The 25,922-nt window shown below is 45.8% G+C and overlaps 1 protein-coding gene across 3 annotated transcripts in view; it reads right to left on the bottom strand.

The window, feature by feature from the left end:
• Window positions 1–25,470, bottom strand: part of SLC45A4 (solute carrier family 45 member 4) — an 84,885-nt gene extending 59,415 nt beyond the window's left edge. Inside the window, exon 1 of one of the 3 annotated variants that reach the window (XM_021551489.3) lies at window positions 24,814–25,470. The gene's annotated coding sequence lies outside the window, so the exon portion shown is untranslated. Of the gene's footprint in view, window positions 1–2,660; window positions 2,746–24,229; window positions 24,666–24,813 lie in introns of those variants that run through there. The other 2 variants (XM_021551488.3, XM_021551490.2) reach the window with 2 other exon arrangements.
• Window positions 25,471–25,922: the final 452 nt, after the last annotated feature.

Below are 25,922 nucleotides of genomic sequence, written 5' to 3'. Positions count from 1 at the left end.
CTCAAACAGGATCAACACTTGTTTCAGTGTGAAAACTTAAGGTCACATGCACTTAGACATATAAGCATGTGCATTGTTTCAGTCAGAGTTACACCACGCTTCACTGGAAGCCACGATAATACTCCACTTGTGCTGCCCCACTGAAAAGGCACATGAACAAAGTTGCACTTCTTGAGTTTTGTTGTAACACAACACAGTACCAGCAGCAAGCTGACCAGCTGTCAGCCAGCGTTCCTGCCACCTTCTCAAAACTAACTAAGGACACTTCCAGCAGAAAACAACCTCCCTTGTCAGTGCAAGGCAGCACAATACAACTGTATTTAAAACAGACCGAATTTTTTAGGCACATTTCAGCTTGGAGGGAGAGGATTGTCCTCGACTGCAGGCAGTCCCCACAGCATCCAAGCAAGATCATGTCAGCAGATACTGCTCATTCCTTTCTCAGCAACAGACTCCCAGAGAGGAGCAGACTCCTGCAGGAGTTAACACCAGTTGCAGAGGAGGGTTTATCTGTAGAACCACACGTTTTCCTTTTGCTGAAGATGCCTCAGTCATACATAATTGAACACAGGAACTGCTATCATTTACTTGCTCAGAGAGGCAGAAGCCAACCCATGTAAACCGGCCTCTGACACTACAAATAGCTAACTAAAATAGAAGTTGTTCCACTGATCCCACCCATTACATCATGGAAATTGTTATTTTGTCATGAAAACTCCCTTAAGTATCCAGTTTAATCTCATTAATAGAGGAATTAAGCTCTCACTTCCAAGACAGCAGCTGCCATTACCTTTGACATAAACAGGAACTCACAGATGTTTTTGGATGCATGAGACTACTGGATGCATCTTTAGGAGTTTAAGGTAGTGTCAGCTTTTCAAACTTGCAGTAAAAAGCACTTCTGTAAGCATTTATAGCCAAAGTGTCAAGTAAATAGTTTAATCTCTTGTCTGAAACTTCTTTCCTTATTTAGGAAGGGAAAAATTAGGCATGTTGAACATTTCATCAATCTAGTATAATCACAAAACAAACCAAGCAAGGAAGACCTTATCTTTCACAGTACTGGTAGGAGGGAAGAAGTCACACAAGCCACAGCAGTACAATCACATCAGAAACCCCCCTCTGCCAGATATTTACCAAAAAGCCTGACCTGGGGAGGGAAGCAGAACACATTCACCAGCTTGCTCTTTGGGCTCAAGCACCTGCTCAAGCCATATTTCATTAAATATTTTAGTAGCACTGTCTGATCACAGCAGTGGAACATGACGCAGCTCACACTGGAGCAGTTTTTGCAGAGCAGAGACGATACATGCTGTAACAGTGCAATTCCTTCCCACAGATCCTCATAATGATGCAGTTATTTTGCCTCTGCTCTGTACCTAGTGCAGCCTCTCCTTGTATCCAAGTCTTTTAACATTTCTTTTCCTGAAGGAAAAAAACACCTCCCCTGTCTAACATTCAATATCCTGCAATATCTTTCCTATCTTTTCCCATTTGTAAGTTCCTGAATTAGCAAGGCTCCAGAAACATTGATTCACTCACTGCACCCAGGGCCAAGTCAAAGCCTCGGCAGTATCTTTTCCTCCCCTCCTTTTCCCCCTCTATACCTGGGGAATACTGAAGGCAAAGCACTCCAACAGAAAACTGCCCCATGGAGAGTATTTTTCAAGGTCAAGCAGAGTTTCTGCACCTGCTGAAGGTGCTAAATTAAGGCATGTTAAGAGTTGCAGATGACCGATAACGTGATTTTAAGGAAAACTGCTGCATCCATGGAGGTTTAAGAGCAAAGTTGGAAGTAATTTCTTCCCCCAGTACCCTCCCACCATCATATCAGGCAAGGAGAGACTCAATTGTTTTGTGATAAAGCTTTGAGATCAGGTGACAAATTAAGTGTGGAATTATTCAAATGGCAGACTACTGAAGTTTAATAGTCTGAAAAGGTACACTAATTTCCATCTTTAGTCCCTTTGTCAAGTCCTCTTCCAGCACAGTCTCCACCCAACACAGTCCTAAAGGGGCACTTAATGAATTCTGATGAGAATGAGATGGCTATCTCAGACACCCCAAACAAGTCTCTCCAACACCTTACTCATTCCTCATCCCTCCCCAACCTCTGTAGCCCAATATCTCCTTTGACCCGATTTCTCACCACAGCACATGGCATTTCCAATTTCCACCTCTGCAGCCTAACATGTCCCTCACACCCAAGATCCTCACTGTCTTCCCATCTTCACGGCTTCATATACCCACAGCCCAAAGCTCCTCAACCCTCTCACCTTTCCAGTCCCATAACTCCTTCACCCAAAAGGCTTCTCAGCCCATAGCTCCAAACCTTTCTCATCTTCACCAGCCCCTCATCTCCCTCACCTTCACCAGTCCCTCACCTCCCTCACCCCAAACCCTTCCTCACCTTCACCAGTCCCTCACCTCCCTCACCCCAAACCCTTCCTCACCTTCACCAGCCCCTCACCTCCCTCACTCTCAGGACCTTCTCACCCAAAACCCTCCCTCACCTTTACCAGCCCCTCAGCCCCTCACCCCAAACCCTTCCTCGCCTTCGCCAGCCCCTCATCCCCGTCCCCCCACAGCTCCTCAGCCGCCCCTCGCCTCCACACGCCGTCCTCACCCCAGACACCCCCAGCTCCCGCCGCCCCCCTCACCTGTCCCCGGGTCTCCCCCAGCACCCGGGACCTGCTCCGTGCGGCGGAGGGGGGAGGCGGCGGCGGCGCCGGGGAGGGCGGGGGATGAGGGAGGGAAGGAGGGAAGGGACGAGGTCACTGACGGCGGCGCGAGCGCGGCGGCACCGGGCAGCGGCGGCCGCTTTATACCGGGTCCTCGGGAACCGGCACCCGCTTCCGCTTCCGCTTCCGCCCCCTCCCGCCCCCGGGGTCATGAATATGCAGCGAGAGGGGCGTGGCCTCCCGGGGGTACGTGAGGTGTGGGCTATGAATATGTATCAACAGGCGTGGTCTCATGTGGGCGTGTTGCTCATGAATATGCAAAAGAGGCGTGGCCTGGGAGGTGGGGCGCGGGCGGGGGGCGTTGCTGGGTGACGGGCGGGCTACGGGGGCGCCCAGGCGTCCGCCGCAGGGATGCCCGCGTGAGGGGAGCTGAGGCGGGCGATGGCGGGGCCGGTGTTGGAGAGTGGCACCGTCACAGAGTGACACAATATTCACGAGTCGAGTCCAGCTCTTGGCTCTGCACAGGACAGTCCCAACAATCCCCAACAATCCAAACAAACTCTTGTGCCGGCGAGAGCTGTCCAAACACACCCTGAGCTCTGCTAGGCTTGCTGCTGTGACCGCTTGCCTGGAAAACTCTTCCAGTGCCCAACTATAGCCTCTGGGTGAAGATCCTTTTGGTAATATCCAACTTAAACCTCCTGGACACGACATCAGGCCATTCCCTCGAGTCGTATCACTGCTCACCACAGAGAAGAGACCAGTGTCTGCCCCTCCTCTTCCCCCCTGCAATGAGGTGTCCCCACAGTCTCCTCCAGGGTGAACAGACCAAGTGTCCTCAGCCATTCCTTGTATTCCTTGTCTCCTCAATGCCCTTCACCATCTTCATTACCCTCCTTTGGTTGCTCTCTAATAGCTTTCTATCTTATATTGTGGTACCCAGAACCACACACAATATTCAAGGTGAAGCCACCCCAGAGCAGAGCAGAGCAGAGCTGAACAATCCCCTCCCTTGCCCAGCTGGTGATGTTGTGCCCAATGGCCTCAGGACACAGTTGGTCCCTCCTGGGTGCCAGGACACTGCTGACTCATATTCATCTTGCCATCAACCAGGACCCTCAGAGCCCTTTCTGAAATGCTTCTTTGCAGCATCTCATTCCCCACTTTGTGGAGCAGGAGTTTTTGCCTCTGCCCACGGATGAAGGATGAGCCTGTTGGCACTGCTCCTGGGTTGAAAGAGGGGCTCTTGGTTGGAAAAGAAGTATGAGTGGCAACCTGAGGGCAGATGGAGGCTCTACCTGCACTGTCCCTGCCAAGGTAGTGGGCATTTGCACAGAAACAGAGCGCAGACCCTCTTGCTCCTCTGAGGCAAAGTTGTGCCAAGTACAGCTGCAAACCAACAATTTGGAAAGTGCAGGAGTGGGTGCTGTTCTCTGCCTGACATACTGCAAATGTGCTGTCCTCAAGTTGCTGAAATTGTCCTTCATCATCAAGGAGAATAATAGCTTTTCCTCCTGTTTGGCTGCAGTCAAGGTCCCATCCTGCCTTCCCACCTTCCCCTGCTGCTCTGCCCACCGGAGGCCATGAGCTGCTTCTCCTCATGTCCAGCCCAGTTCTGTGACGGGGTATGTGCCAGGCCACCATGGAGAGGGTGACATGTGGCATTTATTATGTATTTGTCACATCTGCAGAACACAACCCTCAACACATAGTGCCCAGTGACTCTGAGGACATTAAAACACTTTATTCCCTGTGGCAGCCATAGCCCTGCCAAATTGGAAGAGCCCTCTGCAAACTTGCCATAAAAGACTGTGTATTTTTAGTGCTGGTGTGTTTTTTTTATTCCCAATTAAGGTCTCTTAGCTTTAATTGTGCTGACTGCATTGTGCAGGCTAGCATGATATTTAATTTTCATTACTTACATAAACTGGGGATACATAAAGCAGCCTGCAAGTGGCATGTAAAAATGCACGTTACGTTGCGTAAGTGTAATTGTTTTCTGTTTCTTGACACACCATTAAGTATATATTCCAAAACAATTTTTTTAATGGTGAAGTTCTTTTTCTACAACTCATGAATAAATAAACCACAAAGCATACCAGACTTCAGAAAAGGAAAACCACAGAAGGCAAACTGGGAGAACTGTATGCATCTATTAAAAAGCAAGATGAATCTTGAGTCTAACAGAGAGACTCTATTACAAGTCCTTAAGGAAGGAAAAAAAAAAAAAAGGTAAGCAATATTTTGTTCTATAATGCTGTTATCAGTATGCTTTTGGTTTTAGGCTAATTCTGACCAAGGGCTGAAAAGCATGCATGATCAGTCATGCACAACTCACAAAATTAAACATCCTCTGGTGAGGATGTCCTAAGTCCATTCAAAGAGTGATGGTTTTTAAGACATACCACGGATGTTTATAAACACAAAAAGTGGCAAAATAATTATCTTAAGTAGCCAAATGGTGAAGATAAAGGATACACACCCATAATGGCCTACTCTTGACAGTAAAACAACATCCATTGTATCAAAACGGTGATACACATGAACAAAACATTAAAATTTCTTCTATAGAAGAAACAAAATATACTTATAGAAATGTCTAATGGCTCTGTGGTAAGAAAATAAATTTGAATTACTTTAGTGGAAATTCTGAGACTCTAATACACCTAAAAACATCAATAAAGGATCTCAAGATATCATTACAGCTTCTAAGATGTGCCTCTTGTTACCTAAGATTTGTGGCAGCCCCAGCTACCTCATGTTTTGACACATCATTTTAAAATAAATGAAAAAAATTTAAAAGTACTTATTTTTCAGTCCTTTTATTCCCTATTGTTGTGGTGAAGTGTGATCCTTACCTCAGTCTGACATTTTAGACCTGTTCTGGCAATGTTCAGACCTGTCCAGACATGTACAGATATTTCTCCACTGTATTTCCTCATGTTATCTTCACTCAGGAGTTGTTAATTCTCAGCTTTTAGCTGAGTCTAAAGTCAGAAAGGGGAATTTTCCATGAACCAAACATTTTAGCTTAAAACATGTGATTTTTCATACTGAATAAGGGGGTAGAAAAAAAATCCAAGGAAACAGACCCACCTTTTCCCTCTGAGGTTCTTACTCAACTCCAAATATCTAACCCATAATAAATAAACGCACTCTCATGTCTTGGCAGGGGAGGAATGAGTGTGAGACAGGAGCCTGATGTGTTGTCCAGACGTGTGCTACGTTTGCCCTAGAGAGGGACTGGGAGAAAAGCCCCTGGAGTCAGGCTGAGAGCAGGATTGAGACAACCCCTGAGCACTCCTCTCATGTCCCTCCTCAGCAGGGTGGTGAATCCCGTTCTTTGGAGGGTCCCTAGGCAACGTGTACAGATTTGAGGCTCTTCAGGGAGAGCTTTCTTTAAAGAAAGCATCCAGATGTCATCTTAAAATATTGCTGGCTCTTGGTGTGCACGTATCCACTTTTTTGAGTCACGTGGTTGGAGAACCCCCCCAAGGTACAGATCCCTTGATTGCCCTTGCTTCCCCTCTTTTTCTTTGGCGTGGAGTACCTGAAGACTTTAAAAACAACCTACAGGACCTCAAATCACTGGAGAGCAGCATCCTGCTCCAAACACCTTGCCTTGTGTCTTGGCATAGATGCAGGGGTAAGGGGTCTTCCCTATTTAATGAGATGTTAATCAACCAGATGGCAGGCTCATCAACAAGCTGCCATGAGTTCTCTGTACTCCATTTCACAGGTACTTGGCTTACCAAATTGTTATGAAAACTCACCATCCAGCCAAGCCAAACAAACACCACCCCCAATATTATTTTACACGCGTGTCAAAAGAAATAACTTGCCTCAGGCCAAGCAGGCAAAAGAATTTTATGAGGCTGCGGCTGATCCTCCCTTCTCCCCTCCCTTAGACAGTTAAAGAAATGTTTGTATGATGAAAGGGGAAAGGGAGCAGAGGACAGCTGGTTAGGAATTAATGAAATGTTTGAGCATTATCATGCGGTAATGGATTTAGCTGACTGTTTGCCAGTGTTCAGATCTAGTGTGAATTGCTTTATATGAAACAAGGGGATTCCTAGATTATACAAACCTCCTGAGAACGCTGCTGCTCCTAAATCCTTTCAAAGCTGTGATTTAGAAAAAAAAAAAAAAAAGGTAATTCTCCCTCTGTATGGACAGAAGCCCTTGGGATTGTTTTGACTTGCTTTCAGACTTAATGATATTTGACACAGCCAGCTCTCTGAGGTGTCTCCTGATTGGGAGTGGCCGTGGGTTTGGGAAGCCTGAGGCTATGCTTGAAGCAAATCTGAGAACCCAGAAACCCAGGTGAGGTCTCACAGCCAGGACATTTATAAACAGGACATGAAAAATGAGTCTCAACTTTTACACATTTGGCCGTAACTCAGCCCGGGGTATGTCTCACAAAGGGTGATATATCTGATGGGAGACCCAGGCTCTGGACTTGAAACTGCTGTTTATCTTTCTTCCCACCCTCCCCCAACACATGCTGTCATTACAATGGAACTTTAATGGCTGTGCAAAATGGCCCATGTCCCTTGATGCTTATTTTTTTTCCCCTAAAAGCATTGGGATGCTTCTGGTTTTTTCAGATGTGAACTTGTGTCTAGTCAACCAAAGATATTTTGTCTGAACACAGACAAGTCTCAAGAAGGTTTTATGAAGAAGAGCTGGAGATTGTGTGCATTTGTGACTGGCACCCAGACAGGCAGGTTTTCAGGTCCATTCAGGTTGCCTGTGTTAGCCAATATTGCCTTTTAATCCTGAGAGCCGAAGGGCTTCCGACAGAACTCACAGGTATAGAGTGTGACTCAGGCTTTTGCCCTGTCACCAGCCCAAAGTTGACTCATCTGGAGCCAATCAGTTCATGCCACCCCAGAGCAATGTCAACAGTCCTGAGCAAACAGGGTGGTGGAAACCTGGAATCCCCCTGTGCTGGGCATTGGTGAGGTCACAGGTCAAATTCTTTGTTCAGTTTTGGACACCTAAAAACAAGGACATTGAGGTGCTGGAGTGTGTCCAAAGAAGGACAGTGAAGCTAGGGAAGAGTTTGGATGATGAGTGGCTGAGGGTAAAGGGTGTGTTCATCCTGGAGAAAAGGGGGCTGAGAGGTGACCTTATCATTGTCGACAAGAGAGATGATAGAGGTGATCTCTATCACTCATGGGGAGATAGTTCAGTGGTGGACTTGGCAGTGCTGGGTTAATGGTTGGATTTTATGTTCCTAAATGTCTTTTCCAACTGAAATGATTGTATGACTCTAAAAGCAGTAGCTACAACTTCTCTCACATCACATTCATATGGAAAATAAACAGCTCATGATAGCAGTCATGTTACAAGGTGCTCATACAGGCTGTAAGATTAGGTTTGCTGCTTCTGCTACTTGTGAGGTCTCATCATGAGTTCATGCCTTGAAGAAAGAGAGTTTCCTGTCATTATTTTCCTGGTTTTCACAGCTGAAACCTGGTATTAATGGCTGCAGAAATTATCCTGCCTCTTGAGTTTATGTGGTCTATAATTATCTTCACAATAAAACTGTGAGGAATTAAACTTCAAAATAGTTTATAGGTGTCAAGGGGTGGCGTGACAGTCCTTCAAGAATTGTGGATTTCAGTCCTCAAGTGCCAAGATCAGTTAGACAGCACTTAAGAACTGCAGGGCTTGTTCAGTTCAGTCACTGCTTCCCTTGTCTTGGAGAGATTAGAATCTCTGTTTTTAATTATTTTAAAATTCTGTTTACTTTTCTGTTTCTCTACACTTGGGCAATGAGCTGAGATTAGTCAGTTTTCCTTCTGAGCTGCCTCTTATGAAACTATGTGTGTGATGTTTATGAGGTTTCCATTGCTGCACAGGAATATTTGTATTTTTATTGAAAAACAGGTATATTTTCATCATATTGTATGTGCAGAGAAACCAAAAATCCTGAACCAAAGCCTGAAGTACAGGAGACTGTTTAAGTCTGAGATGATTTTCAAGTGACTTCATTCATGTTAGCTTTACCCTGGTCAAAACTGACTGGTAATATTTTCAGTTTACGCTGGTGAATGTCTAAAAAAAGACCAGTTGGTCTTCTGCCTGCACAGAGTCCTGCTGCCTCCATAAAGCCAAATTTTTTACAAGTTTCACTTCAGAGACCTTGTAGCCTTTGAGTAATTAATGGAAGCTTGTAAAAAAAGATGGAGAGGGACTTTTTATACAACCAGAAAGTGATAAAACAAGGGGGAACAGTTTAAAACTAAAAGAGAGGAGAGTTAAGATTAGGTATTAAGAAGAAATTCTTTACTGAGAGGGTAGTGAAGCATTGGAATGAGAGAAGCTGTGGCTGCCCCATCCCTGGAAGTGTTCAAGACCAAGTTGGATGGAGATTAGAGCAACCTGGGATAGTGGAAGGTGTCCCTGCCCATTGCAGGGGGATTGGAATGAGATGGACTTCAAGATCCCTTCCAACACAAACCATTGTGTAGTTCTTGGCTACTTAATGTTTTCTCATTATAACACAATGTTTCATGGATTAATTTATAGATGATAGGCAGTTGAGCTAACCCGAAGAGAAGAAAATACCATTTCTTACCTGATCACCACAAAAATGCTTTGTTTATAGCTCTAGACACTAAGTGATGACCTCTAGTTAACTGGGCATTTATCCCTGCTCACACTGCCTGCTTGTTTCGCAGTCTTGTGGCTCCAGCTGGATTCAAACTCTGCAGGTGTTACTGGGCACACTGTTTTGATCACCAGGTGGGACCTGAAGCCTCTGTAGCCTTCTTGGAGGATTCACTTTGCTCTGCTAAGGCCTGTTACAACCACGTGCTGTGATTTATCTCATCTCTCCCCTTGCTTAATCAGTCACGTACCTAATTGATGTTTGCAATATTTTGGGTCCCAGCATAAACAAATTGTTTAGTCCTGTGTCATCAAAACTGCATCTGGACAACCATGAGCATTCGACATATTTTTGGAAAATCCTAGGAAAGAACTCAGAAGCTACACCTGTGTTAGTGACTTCTGCAGATGACTCAGTGTTAGCAGAAGCCAATGAGCATTCGCAAAAATGGACACTGTTGTGCTGACTGGATTCAGAGTGTTTTCACATTTCCATGAAAACATGAGTAACACTCACCTGGGTAATGGAAAAGCGAGTTGGATTGGCACTGGTTGGCAACGGTATGGAAAATTAGTATGTAAAGAACCTAGTGATTAAGATAATGAAAAACAATGTTAAGAGTCTTAGGTGAAGCCAAGTTTTGTAGCCCTCGAGCTTTTAGTTGTGAAATTGTTGGCTCTTGTGTTGTTTCTGAAATAGAAATCTATTTAAATTACTTAAGCAACCCAGGTTTCAAGAATAACCCCGAGCAGGCTGTTTTAGTTGTGACTGAGAAACCAAATTGGGTGAATACTTTTTATTCTAATTGCTTGAATTTCCAAACACAACCGGAGAACCAAACAGCTGCAGACCCTAAAGTGTTTATAATGAAAGTAATTTCATACTTTGAGGAATAAATGAAATGCCAAAGTTGATTGGAGTGGAAATCCCCTACAAAATACTGGTATTTATTTTAGGATTCTTTTAATTGTTCCCCATGCTGCTTCTAAAAGCTGAGTGTAAACTGAAACATTCAGAGTTTTTGGAATTCACTCAAAACAATTGTCCCTCTACCTGATGTACAATGTAGATACCTCACACCACTGTTCTTGGGGTCTAGTTTCGCTTTTCAGCTTAAATTATTTTAAAACCACTTACTCCCAGAAGGAATGATTTTTCCTTTCCTTTTCATCTCCTCATACTCTTTAGAATCATAGAATATCTCAATTTGGAAAGGACCCATAAAGGTAATTTACTCCAACTCCCTGCTCCTTGCAGAACCTAAACCTAAATCATTGGACATTGTCCAGGCACTGCTTGAACTCTGTAGGGGCCCTTACAAAGACCCCCACAAATACAGTGCTCCCTTAAATGACTACAGTAGGTAGAAGCCTTTGGGAAGGTGGGATAGGCAATGCAATTTGCAGACATTTTTGTGGGGATAAATACATGACAATACACTGTGGAACCCCAGAACTCTGCCTAAGGAATTGTAAGATTTTAGTCTGGGATGAATCAATTGATCTAGTTGATTTGGTAGGAATCATAACATAAAAGACGTATAATTTTCTGTTGAAGAAACTGCACATATTGATTAATGCCATAATCCTACACACCTTGTGTGAGCCTGCCAAGGCTGGCAGGTCATGGTCAGGCCCTTTCACAGAACAAATCAGCCTCCAGTTTTCACTTCTGACTCCTATAAAAACAGCTTCATTTTCCAGTTTCTCCTCAAGCAATTTAGTAATTTTCCCTCAAATACTTCCCAAACTTCCAAGGGCTACAACACAACCTGCTGGAGGGGGAGCTGCAGGTGGCCTATGTGCATGAACACTGTGCCAATAGCAGAGACCAGGAAGATTAGGATGGAGTTGTGCTTTCCTGCTGCTCTTCTTCCTTAGACAATCCTATCAGTTCAGCAGCTTCTTTCCTTATTTATATCAGGAGCCTGGCAACTAAGCTCCTGACTTAAGCACCTCAAAGACTCAAGGCTGCTTTGGTAGGACCAAAAGGTTTGTATTACTGTCAGAATAGGAATAAAGAACCTTTCTCCTTGAACATGTTCCAGCCCATTTCTTTGGACTGGTGATGCAGTTACACTGGGCAGATGGATGTTCTCCACAGGAATGTGTTAGCCCTCACCTGGGCCAGAGCACAGAAGGACAACTGATGATTTGAATAGAGATCATTTGCAGCCTGGAGGGCAGACTCAAGAGGTTATGGCTGAAGATAAAGAAGTTTGTAAAACTGAGAGAAAGTTCCTAGCAATGAGGTTATTTGGGAGGTTTAACAAGCTCCCCAGGGAAGCACTGTTCCTGTGGATAACTTTGAGAAGAGACCAAGAGAAATGTTTTTGTGGAGTTTAGATTTTTCCTGTCAAGTAATCAGCTATATTTTCTGTCAGAAAAGGCCTTCCCCAGTCCCAGTTAAACAAAAACTGGCCAGAGAGCCCCAAATTTGAACAAAACATTTTTCTTTTTTCCAGCTGGCAAATATTTCATAATTTTTCCTTGCTCTTTCTCTTTCCCCACACCTGACCCACCCCTTCCCCCCTGTCAATTAATGGTTTTGGTCAGACCATAGGCATATGTGGCAGAATCTGCTAGAAAAAATGGTTTTCACAATTGATGAATTGATTTCCTAAATGCCTTTAAAATTTTTTCAGTGAGTGCCCAGGTAATTTCCTGCTAACCAAGTATTCTCCTAAACCATTTCTTCTTAGAGGACCATGCCTTGTTGAATACAAACTTGAACCTGTTTTTTTTTGTGGTTTGAATAGATACAAGGTCTCTCTACCACATGGATTTACTCACATCAAACACCACAAACCCCATATTTCAGATGAGGAACAATTCTCCTCCACTAAGAGCTTATTTTAACAAAATTGCAGCATTTAATCCTCTCTGTGGTTTTTATCTCCCTCTGAAATGCAGCTGAAGCCAAGATGTTAAAATCTTCACAGGAAAAGGGACACACTGCTGGACAAACTTCATCTCCTTAGATTACTGGTGTAAAATTCAGAGACAGGGACAGGCCTATAAATTGGAACTCCCCAATATTTTCAGGGCTGGAAGGCTGAGTTTTGAATGCTTGAATGCTGAGTTTTGCCCCAGCTCCCTGAGCTCTATCTGAATTTTGCACTTGAAGCCAGCCCTGGAGAAACTTAGAGCTCTTCAGACCTTTGCTTTCTATCTGTGGGTGACAAAAACCACAGAGCTGGTTGTAGCAGACTTCTGGCACCTGCACTGTTAATAACAGGAAGAAAGAAAGAGAAGCTGTTCAGCTGATCCATGACCATCTCCAGCTTACCCTGAGATGTATTATTTGAACCACAAAAACCCTCCACACATTTCATGCCTTGCAGGGATGGATGTTCCACCACCTGTCTCACTGGTGGTTTGCAGGATTTATATTGTTTTTAATCAGAAAGAGTGCAGGGGTGCAGAAATACCCGTTATTTTCAGAGTACAAAATATCTTCCTTGTGTGTGTGTGTGTGTGTGTGTGTGTGTATGTGTGTGTGCACATTTCATTCACAGACTTTACTTTCTCTCAAATGACCTATGAGTATCTCTTGTCTCATGGAATTGAGTGTTGTTTGCTTGTTCACAGCTTCCTTTCCTTCCGTTATCCAGCAAAGAAAGTTTGCTTAAGTGGCTTTTGTGAACTCTTTCAAGATCCCCAGAAGGATGATACAGGAAACAGAGAGTTTCCTTTCTATACAAACTTCTAGGGTGTTCCCATAATAGCCTGAAATTTATCTGCCCTCAGCAGCCTGCAATTGGACAAAAAATTAATGGACTGTCAAGGGATCAGGCCAAACACAATTAACATATGAGAGAGGACAGTTTGCAATGAGAAAAAATCCTCCACTTACACAGCACCTTTTATCCCATGTTGCCAAACATTTTCCTTTCTGCGTTTCCAATTACTTTACAAGTTGGCCATGCTTTAACCATCCAGCCTGAAATTTTCCATAATTGCTCCCTGCCTCATGTTGAATACATTTTCAGAGAGCAGTGGAGGGGGAAAAGCTTCAGAAAAAAACAAAAAGAAACCTCTTAAAAAGATGGAGTTATATTGCACTGAGCTTAAAGCTAATGAATTAGTTTTAGGGGTGTTTAAGCATTCTCCCTCTTTATTTTGAAGAGCATGTTTGCACCTCAGAAGGCCAGAGTGGAAATGAGACTTGTCACAGCAGCAGTGCTGGGGATGAGAATCTGTTACCATTGCCATGAAAATGCATCTGAATTTGTCCAAAAAATAAACCACAGACAAACCCGAATTTCAGTGTTTCAGAGGCAGATTTGTACCTCGGTTTTATGCCTTCTGACTGCTGTGCCCATAGTTTCTGCAGCCCCCAAAAAACAGCTCCTGTAAGCAGAACAGCTGGACAGGGCGCCGACAAAATGGATTCTCATCCTTCAGGATTTCACCTGGTGTGACCTGGCACCGTGGGTGAGATCTGGGAGGATTGTAGCACTGGGAGGGAGGGCAGGGCCCGTGCTGAAAGCTGACAAGGTAGAAATATGAGTCATTAAAAGGCAAAGTCCAATCTGTAAAGAAACAATTACTTACATATTTAAAAAAAAAAATTCTGATCTGGAAGACACGTTTGCCTGGTGGTTGACACTCCCTACTAAAGCACTGTGTTGTTCCAAAAGTCTCCCATGAGACGAACAAACCTTGCCAGCAATAATCACAGATCTGGAGTTGTATAATTGCTCAACTAAAGGCAGGCAGGGAACAGATAGGGAACCTGTGCTTTGCTTTTTCTGCCCGCTTCCTTGTTTTCATGGCTGTGCACTGCTCCAGAGCACTGGGGCATGTATTGGCCAGGGCAGCCAGGACACCAGGAAAGAACAAAAGCTTCTAAGCAACAGCTTCACGGTGCGTGTTGTTTTTAACTCCATTCATAAAAGCAGTGAGCTGGGCTGTGCGGGGCGGGCCGGGGCTCTGAGCGCTCGTGTCTGCTTGGAGCAGAAAGCTCTCAACGTGCTCGAGCCCAGCACCAGCAGCTTCATACCCTTCCAGCACTAATCCAGCAATAAAGAAAATGGCTTTAAGCCACTTCACACCCATTAGTGCTCTCCAGAATGCTAATATAGTATAGACATGAAAGGACTGCAACGAGGGGAATGAGGAGATGTGGGCAAAAGCTTCACCTCCTGTCTTAGGGAGGTTTGGTTCATTCTCTCAAGGAGCAGAGGCCAAATTTGGGGAGCAGATGCTGTGGCAGCACAGCACAGCAGCACTCCCAAGTCATGGTACTCAGGCAGCATTAACCACAGGGCTGGGATGCCTTTATTTTTTAGTGGTAATTCATGGTTAGCCAGAAACCTGATCCTTGATCTCCTGCAGCCTGGAATGCCAAGTCCATTTACAAACCTATATCTGTGTGGCCACAGGTGGGAGATGATGTGAAAATCATTTGGTAATAGCAATTTGCACAGCAATAGTTTCTCTTTATTTTCTAAATAGGGTTGGAAAAATTAGTCTTTTTTAAATTAAGAAGCAAAGTTTGTCACTTTTAAAATGAAGGGCCTCATGTTTACTGAGAAGGGTGTATGTTTAGTGCCAAAAGCCTATATTTTTCCCAACCCAAAAATCCTCTGTGAAACAGCACTATTAAAAAAGTCCCAGAGAAAAGGTAAAGAGGTTCTGCTAGAAAGTCTCACGATGCAGAGAAAGAAACTGAGGAGGATGGTTAATGGACCATCTGGGACTTCACAGGTTTGGAAACAGGAGTGTGGTAGAGCTCCAGGATATTTACACTGCAGTAGGGAAGGTGAGAAGGGATTTTGTCCAGAAATACCTGCAGCAGAAGAAGGTGAAAGCAGGCTGTCAAATCTATTAGAGCCATTTGCTGGAGATGAAAACAAGAGATGTTCCTCCTGAAAATCAGGACCAGAGGTTAATTAACTATAGGAACAATCCTACTGAGAAGCCATCCTGTGAATTCCTATGTCATGGCTTGGGGGCACTGCCATCAGATGCTTTAGGTGTCCACGATGATGCTCACCACGTTATTGTGGAGATAACCTGCTTTCCCACTGGTTCCAGATGGATGCCAGGGCTCCTGCTGCAGGATCCCCAAATCTCAGGACTGTGGATACCCCGGGTGCCTGCTGCAGGACTGTGCCCTACTTTTGTGTTTTTCAGTGAAAGAGCCTCATCAAGTCTCTGAGAAAAAAAAAAAAAGCAAAACAAGGACAAAGTTCTGCCCTTCCACTACTCTGTTTTCATTTACAGCCAAATTCTGCCAATCTTTTAGTGTCTATTTAAAACTTCTATTTCCTTCCCACTAGTCTGTTTCTGTGCTTGGGTGCATGTTCCCTTTTTCTTCTTTTTCTTGTTCTTTTTCTCTTTTTTCTTACTCTTTTTTCTCTTTTTCCTTCCCTTTCCCCTGTTGTTTCACAGTCCACCTGGTGATACTCATCACTTATCACTCCAGACACACAGCAGCTCCTGAGCTGAGCCCTATGTGCAGACACTGTTACATGAGGTGTCAGAGCCTACTGCACATCCAGGGGAGGAGACTGTGCCTGAGTTTCCTTGGCTGTGACACTGTGGCTCAGCCTGGAACTGACAGCTGTGGAAAATTAATGGATGGGCCCTGTTTCCAAGGAATGACCATCAAGGTCATGGTTTTGAGGCTATAAGGGCACAGCCCTTTCCTACTTGCAGTCAGTACACATGCCAGCTTTGCTGTCCCCTCTTCAGATGTCACCATGTCACCAGACTGCTGTCACATGAGGGCACCATGGGTGAGGGGGTGGTTTTGGCTGCCCAGCCTGTTTTCATGCCCAGGGACTCTATGAATATAGCCTGATGATGCTCGAGGTGTAACTGAAACCTGCTCTGCAGACACAGCTCCTGCCTGAGCTGTCCCTGCCCCTTGCAAGGCTGAGCAGAGGAGTTTGTTCAAACCAGCCTTCAGGACAGGGTCACCCTGTGCAGCAGCATGCAGGGGAGTACCTGGTGCTGTCTCTCTGCTGAAGGTGCTGGCCTGTTAAGTGCTCTTCTCCATCTTGGTGGTTGGCCCACTTGAGGAGAGTCAATTTGCTTGCAAAGAAATGGAATTTCTCTGGCACAGAAGGTCTGGGCTTGAAATACATTGAGCTCTGTCTCTGGGCAGTTTAATCTCATCAGCCAGAAACCTGTATGGATTTACACTTCCATATGCAACTGTTTGATAATCATGTTGCCATGGCTACATTTGAATCCTGCAATAAATGTGTAATTTCACACATTTACATCAAAAGGAGCTCCAGAACATAGAGCTGCCTCACAAAGCAGCTGATCTCTCTCCAAAAGCACTTTCCATTTTTAACTTCATATTATTGTACTCACTGGTGTGCTTCTTTTGGGAGGGGGGTGAGGTCTGTAGGGCAGGTTTGGCAGTCAGGTTCTTGAGGTCTGATCCATACTAAGGTTCCCTCAATGCTGGCAGCAGGGCAATTGCCCTGCTGGGGTCAGAGCAGCCATTTCCAGGGCAGTGCTGGTTCTGCAGCCACACCAGCTACAGGGGACTGAGATCCCTTGAAATTAAAGAAGGACAAAGTTAAACACAAGGTCCTGGTGTGCCCAAAATGGAGGGACAAGAACTGAGAAAGCGGAGTGGAGTGTGAGGCTCTGCTCAGGGATGACACCCACCTCTCTTAGCAGTCTGGTCTCTTCATTGCCTTTTCATCTCAGTCCTCTCAGGTCTTCTTCCCTGGTTCCTTGCCTCCTCTCTCCCACTCCCTGCCAGCCTGGTTGCTCCTTATCTCACCAGCTCATTTGTCCCACTGTTTTGCCCCCAGGCTACCTCTCCCTCCAGTGCTCTCTAAGTTCTGTCCTACTTGTGATGGCTCCTTGTCCACAGACATCCTCTGTTAATCCCCTGGGCAGCTTTTTCCTTGGTCCAAGCCTCTTTCTCTGCCTCTGACAAGAGGCAATGGGCAGGGAAGTGTTAAGAGGGGCAGGTCACAGGGGGAGCAAAGAGGCTGTACCAGGATACAGCTTCAACCAGCAGCAGCTGAATGAACTGGTAGATGGCACCCACTGATCATCAGATCTGGAGAGAAATTTGCATCCAGATTCTATCCCTGCTGACTTAAACAGATTTTTTCAGGAACTCGAAACTTGGACAGTTCTGCCTTTGGTTTTTTTCCTATAGCAACAGCAGCTGGAACAATGTTGGCACCAAGGCAGGGCTGCAGCTGGTCTCCTTGCTCAGAGCAGAGATGCTGGAGAGTCTTCAGCACTCACAGAATATGGACAAAGCAAACATTTCAGTTCATTCCATGAATTTACTGTTGTGTGGAGAGAGGAAATTTGACTGTGACAAGTGCCCAATACTGACAATTTCTGTGTGAGAAACTGGAAGAAGGAAAAATATTGGAAAAGCATAAGATTCTTTTTTTTTCCCCTCAGCTGTTTATACAATTGGAAAAGTTAAGTAAGTCTAATTATTGAGGTTATTGGTTTTAATGAGTCACCACCTTGCTGTTATTATTCCTGGTTCCTGTTGCCATAGGACAAGAAGCTGCAGCTGGGCTGAGCCATGCTATGCAACAAATCTTCATGCTTGCTATTCCAAGATTAAGACATAGGAAAATGGGTGTCTCAGACAAATGAGAGCATGGAGAAGGAAAGTGATGTTTGCCAATGTGTTGTGTGGCAACATGACCAGTATGCAGATACTGGGAGCAAAGAGGGGTTTCTACCAGAGACTGATTTTTGGAGGTTTTTTGAGGAGCACTTCCAAAGACATGATAGAAATTATGTTGGCCACAACTGTGGGCTGGTTGTTGGTGGGAAGGGCTATGGACAGAGAAGTCACAGGGTGTTGAGAGTCAAGACCTGAGTTTGGTGTTATGGGAAGGGATGAACCAGTGAAGGTATACAACCTGAGAAACAGGACAAAAGAGAAAGGTTAGGAGAAAAATCTCCATGGTGATATCAAATGGGTAAGAGTGAAGTGTGATCAGGGCCCACAAGAAGTGCTTCAGTAACAAAGGAAAAGATATGCAAGAGCTTTACCTGCAGGGCTGGAGAAGCTGCGCTTGAAAAATTCTGCAAGGTTTAACTGCAGCCTAAATTAATGGGCTTTGAAGGAGAGGTATGAAGTGGCATCAGGAGCAGTTGCCTGCATGGCAGATAAACCATCATGTTGCCCACTGTGTTTTGAAAAGATTTAGGTAGAAGGTTTAGGAGAAAAAGGGATATCAAAAACTCTGTTTTATCCAGGCTGGGTTTTAGATAATAATTAGACAGCCATGAGATATCCTGGAGGATGAGATGTCACTGAAGGATCTGTGCTTGAGCATGCATTAGCATGGGAGCCAGCTCTGGGCTGCTGTTGGGATCAGGCAGAGCCCAGGGGTGGAGGCAGGAACCTGCCAACCCCCAGTGTTTCATTGATTGGTTTCAATTGATCAGTTGTGTAGAAACAAAGTGAACAAAGTTTCTGGTCTCTTGGATGTTGCAGGTGTCGAGTTTGCTTGCAGCTGCTTGAGCTTGCTTTTCCAGCTGATCATGCACTTTCAGTTCTTTCTCCAGGTTGGCAGAAAAAAGCCCTTTTCGAGCTGGGCTCAGAAATAAAAGGGAAGATCTGCTAGAGCAGATCTGTCAGACACATTTTCTTTCCTTCTCAAATGCATGCAAGTATGCCTACTGAAAATTCTATGGGAGCAAGCACAGGAAGGGTAGGCACTGAGTGTGAAAGTCATCCTCAAGCTATTGGTTTTTTCCCAGTGCAGCCCCTCCCTGTAAGCCCCACAAGAAGAGTGGCACAGTCTTTTTTCACCCAGTTTGGACACCATGTCCATTCCATTCTAGCATCCATAGCCTGGGAGGAGAGGGAAACCCTCCCCTTTATGGCATGGGTAATGTGTGTCTCTCCTTTCCACAGCTACCAAAATCTGTCATTTCCTGTTCTATTATCCATTTCCTAATACTTCCCAGGGCTTGAATGCCAAAACTCCAGAGAGGGATTAGCATGGACTTGCCTTGGCTGTGGATGACCTTCATTCTCTTTAGCATTTATTCTTTCTAGAGGATTGAGGAGGAGAAAGGGAGGGTGACCCACAGCTAAATCCTATTCTTGGATCTCCCTTCAGCTACTGAAGAATGAGCTGAGTGCCTAAATGAACCCAAAACACACCGTGGGGTGAGACACAACACATCCAAGCTGGACGTGGCGGCCTCTTCCCAAGTTCTTGAGCTGCCACACGCTCCAGCCATGATTCAGCAGGCAGGACAACCCAGGGACCCTGGGGACTGTGACAGGACTGCTGCCAAGACTCTGAGCTCCCCTCTGGGCAACTGGAAAACAGCAAAGACACAGGTCATGAATGCTGTCTGGAGTGAGTGGCCTGGATGTGTCTGCCCAGACTCTGTACAAAGAGGCAACGTGGCCCCAGCTCCATTGCTTCCAGGGCTTTGTGCCGGAGGCTGAAGTGGATCCTGTCCAACTTGTGGAGAGCCACAGCTCTTGCCCAGTTGCAGGAGAGACCTCTGTTCTCTCTGGTACCCAGAGAGGCTCTGCAGAGCTGGCTGTACAATAGACTGGTCAAAAATGGATGCCAGGGACATCTCTGTCATCACTGCCAAACTTCCCAATTACAGATTGCTCTGCAGCCTAACGCAGCTCACTGCTCAGATGAGAACTGCATAATTATTCTGGCAGTTGTCCATGCCTTCTCACTCTTGGGGCCACTTAACATTTTCACATATCATGCCAAGCCCCCCTGTGCAGCAACACTGCTGTGAATTTTGTAGGTTGCTAAAGTTAAGCTGTGTTTTGCTTTGTGTGCTGATCACTGCTTTCTCTGTAGACTTGTGTATATGAGAATTGTTTTCCTAAAGTCTCTTGCCTCTCTTCCAAAGCACACTGAATCCTCTGACAATGGCAAGGCTGACACCCAGCTCATTCTCTCCCTCTCCCAACAGCTACTTGCTTGAAGTTTGTGAACACAGGAATAAACCCCAGGAATTCCCAGCTAATGGCACAGTTGTGATCCCAGACAAAAGTTACTTCTGTGCCTGACAATTAGGTAAGAACTACCTCAAATACTCTCAGGTAGGTTTGACAGGACAAGTGCAAGGGAACATGGGCGGTTGATCAGACTGACAGGGACAGGGCTCAATCCACTCTATCCACTGAATCCATGACTATTGGGCTTGCTTCTTCCCTCTCTCAAAATTATATGATGAAATGCTTTTCCCTGGGCATTTGGCACTTCTGAACATTATTTAGTGTGTTGCATTACAAATAAAGGAAAATACTCAATTTCTGATTTTTTTTTTTGTTTGTTTGAGGGTCAAATTTTATATCCACCAATCATTTTTTGCTAGGTTAAAATTAATAGACTTTTCAGGGTGATCAAGGGAGAGAAATAGAGTATCAGTCTTTTACCAAATGAAACAACATGGGAAATGTTAATTAGATAATCTTGGATAAGTAGCTTTTGTGCCCTGCTCTTCCCATCAGAACAGCGTATGGGTTACCAGGGCCAGACAAGTAGGAGAAGCATGGCTGCTATTGCTTCTTCCTCCCTCCTGCATACAGAAATGAAGGACATGAGGAGATTGCAAGCTTTGATCAAAATGTGGTGGCTGCCAAGGAACAGAGCTGCTCCTGTAGAAACATCCCTCCATCTCTGCTATGTGGGAAGAGAGGGATTTTGGCCATTTCTTTCACTTAGTTATGAACAAATAGCACATGGCCATCACTCACCACTAAGAAGCCCAGTGAATGTATCTGGTGATACACCTTGGCTGCCCTGAGGTGATGTTGTGCAATGGAAGTTGATAAATTGGGCCAAAAATATGCCTTCAAATCTCCTTGCTTCCATAGTAGCTTAAACTTCAGGTCAGAGTGGGCTCAAAATACATGGGGCTATAAAAGAGATTCTACAGATACTATCCATTTCCCTTTGCATTTTTAATTTTACCACCAAGACTTCAGCTAATTTAGCATAACATATCAAACAACAGGAGTTAGTGTCAGTGTTGAAGAATCAACACTGCTTCTGCAGCCCCTGCATGCCAGATGGGAAGAGACAACGTGCCTTCCTGGAAAGGCTGTTGCAGTTATAAGAAGATGAAGAATGTGTTATTAGGCTAGTATGTATGTGCAAGGTCCAGGATCCCAGATTTCTGCAGAAAGGTGTGACCTTGTCTAACTTAAGACTGGAAATAGATGATCTTTAAGATCTCTTCCAACCCAAACCATCCTGTAATACTGGCTTCAGCAGAACTGGTGATGTGAAATGGTTTAGTGCTCAATTTTCCATGAGGATTCCCCTCAGACTCTGTACCCACCAGCACAGACACACCAGTGATACGTGAGAGCTCTCCCAACCCCTGCCATTAGAGAAAAACAAGAGCTGGCATGAGATGGTAAATGCTGCCGTGCAGTGTTCACAAAAAACCTGTTTGCGTGGGATGTGCTGGAAAAATTGCTCAAGAATGGTGCATTCTCATAAGAAAAATGATCTGGCTGCTGTTCAGGTCAGTGGTTTGGTATCAGGGCTGCAGGCTGTGTGGTTGCTTCAGTATATGGTGCAGCCACTGGCAAAGTGTTTGCTGTGCATGTGATACAATTCCCTTGCTCTGGGGTGTTGGAGGCCCTTGCTTTCACCCAGTTTTGGGTCTGGGTCATTGTTCTCAGAGCAGCTTGCACTGACACAGGGTTCCATGGCAAAGAAAGGCATCCTGTGGATGTCACCCCAGGAGAACAGGGCAGTCTGGATCACTTTGCTGATGGGGCTTCATCTTTTCATGGTGGGAAGGTGGGAAGGATAAAATGCTATGCCCATGTCAATAGCAATTGATAACCAGGATTCTGATCCCTGCTGAGCAAAACAGTGACTGTGCTTCAGAAGTGGATGGAGAGGTTTCTGAAAACACAGATTATGAACCAGCATTAGTTGCTGGAAGAACTAAAGTACAGGAATGCCCAGGTGTTAACTGGAGCCTCCTTCCAATCTCTGCCTAACAAACTGCCAACAAGCCATGAAGGGACAGCCTTCACTCAATCTCCTTTTTCACCTTAGATGAAGGGGGAAGGAAAAAGACATCTGGAATATCTCCTGCCAGCTGGAGAGCTATAAAGCCTCCCTCCCTCATTGTTCTTGTTCTCATACCAGCAGACCCCTAGCCTTTGACAACAGCAATGGTGGTCTATGCTTGGTTCCTATAACCTTCAAGACTAGAACCATCAGCAGGACTGCCACTATCACCAGCCAGCCCCTGAGATTTCATGGGGTGAGGTTTAATAGGCATGTTTTAATAGGAATGTTCAGTAGAGAGGGCCCTTTTTCCTCAACAGCATTAAACAAAATAATACAAACAGTAAATTTAATGAATTAAAATGAAGTAGCCCTCCAAGACAGGCTGCTGCTTCTGCAGAGGATGTGCTCTTACACTGCTGAATGGTTTGGTTCTGGTCAGTCCTGAAGCAGCCACTGGGAATGAGACCAGAGTAAGGTTATGTCAGAGGAAGGTTGTGCTTTAGGTTCCTTGTGCTACTGCTTTTAAAAAAATAACCCTTCACAGGAACTGCTCTTTTCCCTATGGAACGAGAGCTGAGGCACAGTTTGCAATGTAACGTATAATAGAGAAATGAGGAAGGAGCATATTCCCCTTTTCTTGCAAACACACAATATCTCTCAATTGTGGCTTTGTGCATTGCTCACAAGTACAGACAGTGATGGGTTAGTGCCCAGGGAGCACTCCCTGCCATCACAAACCCTTGTCCCCTTCACATTCCAGACCTGTCCCAGCACACACCAATGCCATCTCTCCCTTTTGATCCCCGGCCACTTTCTCTTCAGGAAGATTCAGTGCTATTTGCCTGCCTTTCCAATCCCCATCCTATCCAAATCAACCCTGCCAAGTTGTCCTCCATGGCATTTTCACTATGTGAATCAGCTCAGACCTTGTGTCCCTGCTGTGTCCATGCAGGAGGTCCTGTGGGAGCACCAGGCATTCGACACCAGCTTTTGAGGAACAGGCACCAGTTGTATCTACGAGATGCTCAAGACCACGAGCGCTGAAAGCTCCAGGAGGGATCACCATGTTAAACCCAGCCAGGCTGTCCTTTTAAAAGCACAGCCCTGCCTAACACTCATCATCACAACAACTGGTTGGCTGCACAGCTAGGTTTAGGGTACAATGAGCAGTTCATGTCTCTTCTCCTCAAACACAGATGCACTTTCACACCCACACACAAAACTGGGGCGTTAAAAACTTCCCTGTGATGGATCTTTCACAAGCAGCATTTCTGGGAAGGCCTGGCATTCAGATGGCAGGCAGGACAGCTGGTATCAGCAGTGCCTGTCATTGTGGTGTCAGGGCTTTGCAAAACAGGGTCTGTCTGAAAATATTTTAAAATTTAAAAAAAAAATATTAAGAGTAGCCCTCTAAGCTAAGGTCTCCCTGCTCCTGACTATCTCAGAAGATAAATCATACCAAACAATGTTCCCCTGCCTTGGGAATATTGTGCCATTTCAAAACAGCAGCCTGGTCTGGTAATTCTGCATTTTGACCCCTCTGCCAGGCTGCTTCCTTGCTGCTTCCTTTAGCTGCCAGCAAGCATCCTTTTCCTAAATTAACCCAACCACAATGAGCTGCAGCAGAATGCACATAATTGCTCTTTTTTGCTCCAAACAGCCCGATTTACGAAGGGGACATTTCCTGCAGCAGCCAGCCTTTCTATATTCATTATTCCTAAATAAGTTTGTGGTATCTTTATGCTCAGATACCACCTTTAATCTCACACACTGCCTTCAGCAGCACCACTGGCTGCAGCAATCCCTTAAGATGCCCTCTTTCCATCTTCTCCCAGACAAGCAAGCCAGGACGTTCCCGATGGAGCCGGCAGTCACCCGGCGAGAGCTGCATCCCCCCTTGGATTCAGGCATGCACTTCCACCTGCGCTGGCAGCGCGGAGCACTCACGTTGGCGGCAGCGCGGATCCCTTTCAGCAGCTTAACAGCGGCTCATTTTTAACCCCGGCCAGCGGATCTAAGCTGCTCTCCGCAGGGCTCAGACGGAGCTGCCCGCATGACACCGAGGCATCCAGACGCCGGCTCGCCGGCTGACATGTCAAAGCAACGTCGTGGTTGGCAAGCTCGTCAGCAAACCGACTGACAGCCCACACACCGGCGGGAGCGGGTCCCTGCGCTCCGCGCCGCCGCCGCTGCTCCGGGCTTTGCGCAGCCCCGTCCAACTCGGTGTTGCTAGCTGGCGTTTTCTGCCGGTGTCTAAAATAGCATCAGGAACGTTCCCTGTTGATTTCCCCGGCAGCGCTTGCTGAGCCGTGCCGGGGACCACGGCTCCCGCAACCTGCCTCCACGCAGCGTGTTAAAAACATTTTCTTGCCTTTTCCCTCCAAAGGAGATGGAGGGGGGGTGGGGGGACGGGTGGAAAGCCCTGTTGATGTTTTTCTGCCCAGCTACCAGCAAATCCCGACCTGAGCTAATTCTGCTATGGCTGAAAGCAGAGGATGTCTGCAATGCATGAAGCCGATTTGCTGACTTACCCTTCATCTCTCCCAGGAATGCCAGGTGAAGAAGCCGGCCTCTCGCTCCAGGAAAGAGCCACAAGAAGCTGGGCAGCAGCCACTGCAGAGCCTGATCAGAAGTTCGCTCTCTCTGTCACAGTGTGTGCAGCTTGCCAGGTATAGCCGGGATGAGAACACCCCGTGCTTTTCCCAGGATGAATGAGATCAGCACATATTCAGTCAAGGAAAAAAAATAAATATATGTGATGGTTTAAGACCCAGAGGAAAATTGTTGGTCCACAAGTTGCTCTGCTTTACTACTCAGGATTTTCTGGGGTGAATTTCATCAGGAGAGGAGTTTCTCCTCTGTATTTGCTGTTGTTAGTTGTATTAACAAGCAAGCAAATAGTGGTAATATCCATGGGGTAGGCAGGAACCCATCCTTAGCCACATGAGGTGGAGGGCATGTGAAGGGCACTCTTGCAAGCAGCAGAGATGCCTTTATAACCTGCAGGCTGATGCCTTTTGACTCAGACCAGCACCTTGCTGTTACAGGCTCCATAGGGGCTGTGCAGATCCTGACTCCACTGATCCTGGCTTTCCTGAGCGAGGTGGTTTGGATTAAACTCTCTTCCACCTGGCTGCTCCATGGCTCCCCAGGTAGACAAAGTCCCTTTCTTCTGCCATGCCCTTCACATCAAGCATCTCTCAAGGCACACCACCTGCCTATCAGGCTGTGTATCACTGAGCTGAAACCCTGGGGTGACAGGCAGAAAAAGGGCAAGAGGTGTTCAGAGGACTCAGGTGGGCTGAAACATTTTGGTGTCAGTGTTATGTCAAAGAGAATCTTGTATCTATGGGTCTCTGTTTTGCTGGGGGGGATCTTGTGCTCCAGTGCAAGAGGCTTATGGCATGGCAAGAGTTTTGATGTCTGCCTTGGTCTTAGCTAATGGTTGGGAATCTGTGGGGCACAAGGAACATGGCATTTTCCTTTAGTCCTGGAACTAGAGTGATTGCACTGGAGGAAAATGAGATGATTTCAGGATCAGGATCCAAGGCTTGTGTGGCTGGGATCCCAGCTCATGTCCCCAACTCCCTGGCTTTAGCTGCTGCAAATCCCCTCCCTTTCCCTCTCCCAAAGCCCAGGG

Source organism: Lonchura striata, chromosome 1 (assembly GCF_046129695.1).
Source record: "Lonchura striata isolate bLonStr1 chromosome 1, bLonStr1.mat, whole genome shotgun sequence".
In the NCBI taxonomy this organism is placed as follows: Eukaryota; Metazoa; Chordata; class Aves; order Passeriformes; family Estrildidae; genus Lonchura; species Lonchura striata.
Note: the sequence above shows the minus strand (reverse complement) of the source record. Positions and strands in the feature narration are given on the sequence as shown.